Here is a 9,861-nt window from a genome sequence, read left to right on the forward strand (position 1 = left end):
GACTGTTATTCCTTAAGTAATCACCTTAGGGTGGGCAGTAGGCAAAGACATTCTGATAATGCTGCTGTCCTTAATATATTTTCAGAGTCAGCTATGCATTCTTTCAGACGGTGGCAAATCTCAATCTTTTGCAAAAGAACTTAATTTTTTGAAACTGTTAAAAGTTACACAAAAGCATCTTTTGCATGTGTATATATATGTGTGTGTGTGTATATGTATCACATACTGTTTGTGCACATAAATATATACATACACTCACATATATTTTAAAAAGGCATATTGCAAAGTGATGAGATAGCTTTCTTTTCCTTTTTCTTAATGAGACTCAGATGTGATTGGACATAATTGGGTTTCAATATATAGCAATTCTACAAATATTCTGAGCAATGCCAGGCTGGAAAAGTGAGAGTATAGTTTACCAAGGTGATTAGTTTGAAGGGTAACAAGCTTTTGAATGTTTAGTTATTGTTTCTTGAATAAGCGGTATCTTATGTTGCCTAGTACTCAGTAAACATTCAATACAAATTAGTTGTATGAGATGAAAGTATCATTTCCTCATAATTACACTTCAGTTTTTCCTTCCTTCCTTCCTTCCTCCCCTCACTCTAGGTCTCTTTCCATGGCACACTCTCACTATTGGCCTGTGAAAGATCTTACTTTTAAAAAATATTATTTTAACATTTTCCATCATTTCTGATCCCCACTACTGTACCCCACCCTCAACCTGTCTTTATATGTTCTTGGATATACATGCATCTATAATAATGCATAGTGCTTGGTGTGAGATATATTTTGCCCATTTTTCAGTATTATATATACTGATATATTCGGATATATATTTCTATCTCTATATCTATCTGTATTGGTAGATATAGATATAGATGTATATATTCAGATATAGTCAGTATAGCTCATTTTCTCAGTATTATGTTTGATATACATGTGTCTATAATAATGTATAGTGTTGTTTGGTGAGATATATTTATTTCCTATTTTTCCCTCAATATTACGTTTTTAACATATTTTCATGTTGCTGGATCTGCCTCCAGCACACTGCTTTTGACTTACATGGTGTACCCTTGCATCCGAGGATGGAGACCCAGATTGCATTCACCTCCTGTTACAGTTGATATCCTTGGCATATTCCGTTATGGAACTGTGGGTGATTTTTGTCTCTGGGGAGCCGTACTGGCAAGTGAGATTGCAAATTTCACTACGGTGTCAGATTTTTCTTCACAAAAGCTACATTAGAAGGTACCCATCAAATAGTATGTAAGAGTTGGTGTTTCTTTTCCCCAGGTCCACAGCGTCATTGAGTATTTTCCAACTTTCTCATTTTTACCAACCTGGTAGATACAAAGAGGTTCCATTATTATTTAAGTTATATTATTCATACTACCAGTCGGCTAGAGTGGCTCATCACATGCTTGTGGTCCATTTAGAAATCTCACTCTGAATACTGCCTTATCTTATTTTTGTCTCTTTTTATCCTACTTGGTTCCATGCCTTATTGATTTGCTGGAGTTCCTTATACATTCTAATTTTTGTTCCTAATAATCTGAATCTATATTTATTTTCTTCTAAATGATTCATATCCTGCGACCTCTTGTCATTTTCTAGACTATTAAGCTTATTTGAAACAAATGGAGCTAATTAACAATACATTAGAAGAATTTTAATGAATCAAGGCCAAATACTGAACTTTCTTCGTATTTGCTCCCAATAAGGCTATTCTGTCAGGAACTTCTGCCACTGACAGATGTCTGTCTTATCTAGCTCTCACTGACTTCTGTTTTCTTTCTTTTTTAAGATTTTATGTATTTATTTGACAGACAGAGATCACAAGTAGGCAGAGAGGCAGACAGAGAGAGAGGAGGAAGCAGACCCCCCACTAAGCAGAGAGCCGGATGCAGGGCTCAATCCCAGGACCCTGGGATCATGACCTGAGCTGAAAGCAGAGGCTTTAACCCACTGCGTTCTGTTTTCTGATTGAAGATCTCATCAAAGCTAACACACTTGAGACTGGTTAGCAGGTGAATCCTTCAGTCACAAAGACTGAGGGTTAAAACACAAACAAATCATATATCTAAAGCAAATGATCATAGCATTCTTTCAGTTTAGATCATTCTGTCTGTTGACATGCATTTTTTTTTTAGTACTGTATATTAAGAACTGCATTGCTGTTTGTTTGTTTGTTTCAAAATAAGATTACCTCTGAGGAGACTGGCAATACAAAAAGAAAATTCTCTCAAAATACTTTGTCCTTATCTACTGGGTAGACTGAGAATTAAAGATTAACCTGATTTATAGCAATACGCTTAAAGCATCTTTAGACAAGTAATTAGGAGAATACTTCAACAAGTAAGTACCAGTATAGCAGTAATTCCTTACATTGCTTTTTGTGTTTTTTTAAGCAACCAACACATTGTTCTAAATTCAGTAACCTTTGCCTGCATACACCAATGCTCATGAAGAACTGACTTACCAACTTAGTAAACATAGAACATATGTGGACCCAAGAGTGTATTTCTTAGACTAAAATTCGAGTCCCTTATCATCTGGTTTCTAACTCAGTCTTTGGTATTTATCTTTCACAACCTTCTTATATATTCCAAGTTGAACTGGATATCTCACAGTTCCCTGAAATCTCTAACACATTCTTAGTTTTATGCTCTTGTTCTTCTTCTGGAATTCCTACTCCCTCTTGCTGAAATCCTCCCCATTCTTGAGGGCTCAAGAGAGAGGCCACACCTCCATGATGTTATCACACATCTATCACTAGATGTGACCTCCCTTTTCTGTTAAACCCCATTGCATTTAAAATATGTTTCTCCTGGGGGCGCCTGGGTGGCTCAGTGGGTTAAAGCCTCTGCCTTCGGCTCAGGTCATGGTCCCAGGGTCCTGGGATCAAGCCCCGCATGGGGCTCTCTGCTCAGCAGGGAGCCTGCTTCCTCCTCCTCTCTCTCTCTGTCTGCCTCTTTGCCTGCTTGTGATCTCTGTCTGTCAAATAAATAAATTAAATCTTTAAAAAAAAAAATATGTTTCTCCTGGTGCTTGGGTGGCTCATGTCAGTTAAGTGTCCAACTCTTAATTTTGGTTCAGGTCATGATCTCAGAGTAGTGGGATGGAGCCTGGCATAGGTTGGGCTCCATGCTAGGCATGGAGTCTGCTTAAGATTCTCTCTCTCCTCTCTCTCTGTCCCTATCTACAACCTCCCCCACCCCAACTCATGTGTGCATACACTCTCCCCCTCAAAATAAATAAATAAATAAATAAATAAATAAATAAAGCCTCTAATATGGCACTTTTTTCCAACTTTTTTTTCTCCATTTTATTTTATTTCTTTTCAGTGTTCCAGAATTCATTGTTTATGCACCACACCCAGTGCTCCATGCAATACGTGCCCTCCATAATACCCCCACCAGGCTCACCCAACCCTCCACGCCCCTCCCCTCCAAAACCCTCAGTATCATATGGCACTTTTAACACAATTTCTTGGAATTCTGTATACTGGCATATTTGCATTTGTTCACAGACTAGCGTATAAATTCTGCAGGGCATAGTTTTGGTCTTATTGATGTCTATCCCCAATGGTGCCTGGCTATGATGCCTTTCATAAAGCAAGGATTCAAGTAATAATTACTGAATATTAAATGAATGTCCAGGAGATTAATGAACTGTTAAGATATTGCACAGAGGATGAGAAAGAAATTGTCTCATATTTACAATCCAAGACAAATAGGTCTTAGAGAAGACAAGACAGGTTTTTTTTTTATAACTTTTTATTTCTTTATTAACATATAATATATTATTAGCCCCAGGGGTACAGATCTGTGAATCGCCAGGTTTACACACTTCACAGCACTCACGATAGCACATACCTTCCCCATGTCCATAACCTCACCACCCTCTCCTTACCCCCCTCCCCCCAGCAACTCTCAGTTTGTTTTGTGAGATTAAGAGTCTCTTATGGTTTGTCTCTCTCCCGATCCCATCTTGTTTCATTTATTCTTTTCCTTCTCCCCAAACCTCCCACATTGCCTCTCAACTTCCTCATATCAGGGAGATCATATGATAATTGTCTTTCTCTGATTGACTTATTTCACTCAGCGTAATACCCTCTAGTTCCATCCACGTTGTTGCAAATGGCAAGATTCCATTTCTTTTGATGGCTGCATAGTATTCCATTGTATATATTCCACATCTGGTTTATCCATTCATCTGTTGATGGACATCTAGGTTCTTCCCATAGTTTGGCTATTGTGGACATTGCTGCTATAAACATTCGGGTGCATATGCCCCTTCGGATCACTACATTTGCATGTTTAGGGTAAATACCCAGTAGTGCGATTGCTGGGTCATATAGGGAAGCTCTTTTTTCAACTTTTTGAGGAAACTCACTGTTTTCCAGAGTGGTTGCACCAGCTTGCATTCCTACCAACAGTGTAGAAGGGTTCCCCTTTCTCTGCATCCTCACCAGCACCTGTCATTTCCTGACTTAATAATTTTAGCCATTCTGGCTGGTGTGAGGTGGAATCTCATTGTGATTTTGATTTGTATTTCCCTGATGCTGAGTGATGTGGAGCACTTTTTCATGTGTCTGTTGGCCATCTGGATGTCTTCTTTGTAGAAATGTCTGTTCATGTCCTCTGCCCATTTCTTGATTGGATTATTTGTTCTTTGGGTGTTGAGTTTGATAAGTTCTTTATAGATTTTGGATACTAGCCCTTTATCTGATATGTCGTTTGCAAATATCTTCTCCCATTCTGTCAGTTGTCTTTTGGTTTTGTTAAATGTTTCTTTTGCAAAACAGGTTTTCTTTATTCACAGTTCTGCTCAACCATTTGGAAGGTTGCTGCTCTTGACCATGGGCTCAAACACTTTAATCCTCATATCCTCATTTGTGTCACCCACCCAAAACAGTTTCATTTAGGATGAAATAAGATTATTTTTATGAAAAGGTTGGGTGAATGTCCATATATCATTATCTGTTGGTTTTAGGGTTAGTATTATTTTTGTTAGGATCTTCATGTGGGTATAGACTTTATTGAAAATGATATTGGTGGTAGGTGGCAATTTATCTGCCTAAATGATAGTCAGTGATGAGAAATATGTAACAAAAATATTAGAAGGTGAAATGAAAACTTGATTAATGTAATTGGAGAAGTTTTTGTTAAAACATAATGTACCCAAATTCAGGAATAAAATTAAGAAATTCCTCTTATATCAGAGGTATTTCTTTGCATGTTACTATTCAATTGAGCAATATTTTTTCATCCAAGAACTCCTTGGATGAAATTAATAACCAAATTGCCTTTTTATAATTGGTTGGAATTCTAGGCTTTGAAATTAGGTAGAAAAAACTCTAATTTCATCTCAATTTTCCAGGCCATGTTCTTTCACAATTTTGTAATAAATTAAATATAAGCTTGAACAAACATGAAGTGTAGTGTCAAAAGCAAATTAATTCTATTGGTGTCAGCACATTCCCAGATTCATTTCCCAGTTGTCTGCTAAATGTGTTAGGGGAGAAGAGAGGAAAGAAGAGGACAAGACTTCACCTCCCACTTGCAGTTTTAGCATAAGAGCATGGAGGAGTGGGACATGTGTTTGAGCCCCAGAACCAGGCAGATGGACTTAAATCCTGCCTTGCTCAGTCACTCTCTGCATGCCTCTTTCAGGCCTTCAGATGGTTCCTTCCTTTACAACATGGGAGAGATGTTAGCTACATTATGAATCTGTCATCCAAGTAGTCTGGGATTTATGCAAAGGACTCACATCACAAAAGTATCTCAATAATTAAAGTTTTGAAGTCAGAAATGCACCAAAGTACATCCATGATACTGTGAGTTTGAGAAGAGAGATACATCTTTGATTGCCTGGTGCCAAGCAGAAGGCCAGTACATAGTGGGTGAGTGTTAAATATAATCAGATGAAAAGAAGGACTTCAACTTCATTCTGTGGATACAAAGTAAATATCCTATCATCTTTCTTGCCCTGTCTGTATAGACATCTCTTGTTACTTCTTATTCGGGATGCAATGGCATTTGACAGGAGCTCAAGATCCAGGAATTCTCCAATAGCTGGCCAACACCTCAACTGATTCAAGAATGCATTCTACCCAAGGGATATTCTAGGAAAAATCATTCCTTTTATTTTTTAAAGACTTTCCACCAAATCCCAATGGAGTCTTCTTATCATATAATGCTGTGAGAAAACCTTTAGCACGGGCTATAGTCAGCAGGACAGCTGGTCTCCTTGGCCTCGTTTATCTAGGTCTACACCCTAATCTCATCTTTCCATCTTAATACTGTGATGGTGAATAAAATAGATCCCAAAGAAAAGAAAGTAGAGCGATTATTTATTTATATTTCTTGTACTAATAACCTGGTAATATGTCCCGAGTTGTCCTTGGACTTGATCCCTGCAGAGCAACAAATCTCTGGTAGGGCTGACATGTAAAGATGAGCCCTGAACACCAGTCACTACTTTCTCACAATTTCCACCATGAACTGAAACTGCACAAGCCCCACTGCATTTTCCTTTTCCAATTGAATATACACAGGTCTTTAGTTGCAGCTTAGCCCTTGCTAATTTTATCATCTTGAAGCACCTATTTATTATCCCTGAGTATTAATTTGTTTATATGGGAATGGAGTTATCTCACTTCAGCGTTGTTTGAGGGAGAAAATGAAAGATTATAGAAGAAATTTCTGGAAATTGGCTGGTTCTCAAGAAGTATTAATTCTCTAATAAGCTTTATTCAGCTTCATTTGCTTTTCCTATTCACCAGTCACCTTGACTTTAAGAAAAATTTGATATAAACAAAACACAGGGATTAATAAGGAAAATAAGAAAACCAAAATTTTAAGAAATAATATGCCAACTGATTATCTATCCCAGTAAACAGTCATTGCCACATCTGTCCAGTCATTCACCCCTCTACCTTCTGGCAATTGTTTCTCTGCACTCACTCCCTCCTTCTGGGAAATGGTGTTTCTCCCATTGAAGGCATCTATTTTGAATGGGGGATGTCATTTGTTCTAAGTTCCAGCAACACTTAATGATCTAAGGTGAGTAAATAAATCCAGAGTAACACCACTCACTGCCTGACCTTAACTGATTGGTCTGGGAATGAATCCTCCACTCACACTAGACAAAGTACATATCTTCTCCCTGGTTTTTTAATTTGAAAAAGAGAGAGAAAGAGAGAGACAGCAGAAGCCAGTCACTTTCTGGTGATGACTCTGGAAGATTGAAGATGGAGCTGCTGCCAGATTCTGTGTTTCCTGCTGGTGGGAAAACCTTTCCTAAGAAAATGAAGCCAACATGTGGATACAAGACATGTAGCACATTCTGGAGACATTGGAGTTTCTATTCCCAGTTGGTCTCTGGGCCATATTTGCTCTTTTTGTGGTTATAAGTCTTCCAATAAATTTCCTTTTTTTTGGCTCAACTAGTTTTTTGTTGGCTTGCTGTCACTTTCAACTGGAAATAAACCTGACTTAGGAAATTCTTAAAAACAAAACAAAACAATAAAAGAAAAAAACAAGACTCCATAAACTCTCACTCCAGGGCCAACAAGAGGTTCTAGGATCTGCCCAGATAGGAGAACTTGAAGCTGGATGTGACTGAGGAGTGGATGTTGCCCTTGCCTGGCTCTAAGCAGAACTAAGATGTAAGGGATTCAAGATAGGGGTAAAGGAGAAGCTGAGTACAAGAGCCAACCTTATTAATCTTATAACCCTTATGAGCTCAGTCACAGAGTAAACAACAAAAATAACAAACACACAATCAAAGGGGGTCAAAAGCCAGAGTCTGTGACTGGTCATAATCAAATGGAGTGAACAGGCTAAAATGGGTAGGTAAGAGTCAGTCTATCATAGAGATGTTAATATTCAGGCACTGATATAAAGAGGCCATTACTTCAGTTAAAGGGTGACTGTGTTGGGCACCTGGGTGGCTCAGTGGGTTAAGCCTCTGCCTTCGGCTCAGGTCATGGTCTCAGGGTCCTGAGATCGAGCCTACATTGGGCTCTCTGCTCAGTAGGAAGCCTGCTTTCACCTGCCTCTCTGCCTACTTGTGATCTCTCTCTCTGTGTCAAATAAATAAATAAAATATTTAAAAAAAATAAAGGGTGACTGTGACTCCACTTGCAGAAGGAAACTCATTGTTAAATGGATGGTGTGGACATGGATATCCCATCCAAGACAGTGATTTTATTCTGAACTCTGGTTCTGATACTGAGACAATGATTTTAACAGGAGACCATTCAAGTGACTGTTCTAATTCTTCATTTGTATTGACTCATGGTCCCATGTAGATACTTTTTCCCAATTCATGAGTGAGGCACCCAACTTAAAAAAAAATGCTAGTGGATTATATCCCTACTTTTACAATACTAGGCTTATTAAAATACAAATTTATAAGACTATTATTTTTCTACACTGAAGGATTCTTTATTTCACAAAAAAATTTATCACAGTGTTTCTTTAAATAAAACCTGTTTCCAATATGACTCACTTTGTATGTAACATATTAAATACATTTCGTACATGACGAAAAAAATAAACCTCTAAGCACAAATAAATTGTCCAATGTATTTAAATTTGTAAGGTTTTGGCCTGCTGTTGATATGTATTGGTTCTGTGGTTGGACCTAAATGCATCTCATTCCAGGTAAGTCATATTTCCTTTAGTATTTTAACAGTTCTCAGATGTTCTCTCTATGTTGATCCACTTGGGCTACAATCAAGAAGAAAAAGTTGTCGGGTCTTTAGAACTCAACATCCAGGGTCATAAATTCACTGATACCATGGCAAGGACAATTGAATGGAGAATAAGAACCATCATCTCTTAGATGAGTAGTCTTTTAGAACAGAAAGCACTTTCCCATTTATGATCCTATATGAGCCTTATTGTAGTCCTTTGAAGCAGGTATTATAACCTTTTTAAGGATGATAAAAGTGAGACTGAAACATTAAATGGCTTGTCCAAGATTATACATGAGAGTAGTACATGGGAGAGCCAGGATTCATACCCATTTCTTAGGACTGTTTTGCTTTCCAGTACAATATAGCTGCATCACAGCAGAATACCTTATCTGTCCTTGAATGAGCTGTCTGAGATATCTTATAAATTACAGTAACATCTTAAGGAAGTTTCCTGTTTGTCAAGCATGATACTGCATAAGGGGCCCTGGACTAAATGTCTTGACAGTTGTTCAGAAACCAAAGCATAAAATGCATTCAAGCGGTTTCTCAATTACTTGGCACCAAACTTTTCTTGGAGATGATGCTGCTGTCAGATAACTGATGGATAGGCCCCAATTTCTGTCTGGTAAATTAACTACTGCTATTTGTCTGTGTTGAAACGATTTAGCAAAATATGTTTATTCTACAGCTAGCTGAAAGTGTATACTAAAGCAGAGTTAAAACTTTGGTTGTTAATTTTGCATGAGTAAGTTGGAGAATAATTTTTTAAAATTGAATCTATATTTAAATATTTGAATTTTATTGCATGTTTAGAGGTTTTATTACATTTTTAGAGGTTTATATATTCACCATGAACATATATTATTGTGAGTCCAAGAAATACATAGTCATTATTTGCATGGCAATGGGTTCGCTTTATTGAGCAAATCCTGGGCTAAATACTCATTAGGGCCTAGGGATAATAACATAGGATAATGATACTGCTTTGTTTTAATTGACGGATAGGTTTGTAAAGGGACAAAACATTACAACCATGTTCGAAATAAGACACCTTTTGGGATTAATCAAAAGTATTAGGGAAAGTTAGAATGTGCTTATAACTTCAGTCAAGCAAAAAATTGGGAAATAGAAAAACAATGATCAGTGAG

This window comes from Meles meles, chromosome 1 (genome assembly GCF_922984935.1).
Source record: "Meles meles chromosome 1, mMelMel3.1 paternal haplotype, whole genome shotgun sequence".
Classification (NCBI taxonomy): domain Eukaryota; kingdom Metazoa; phylum Chordata; class Mammalia; order Carnivora; family Mustelidae; genus Meles; species Meles meles.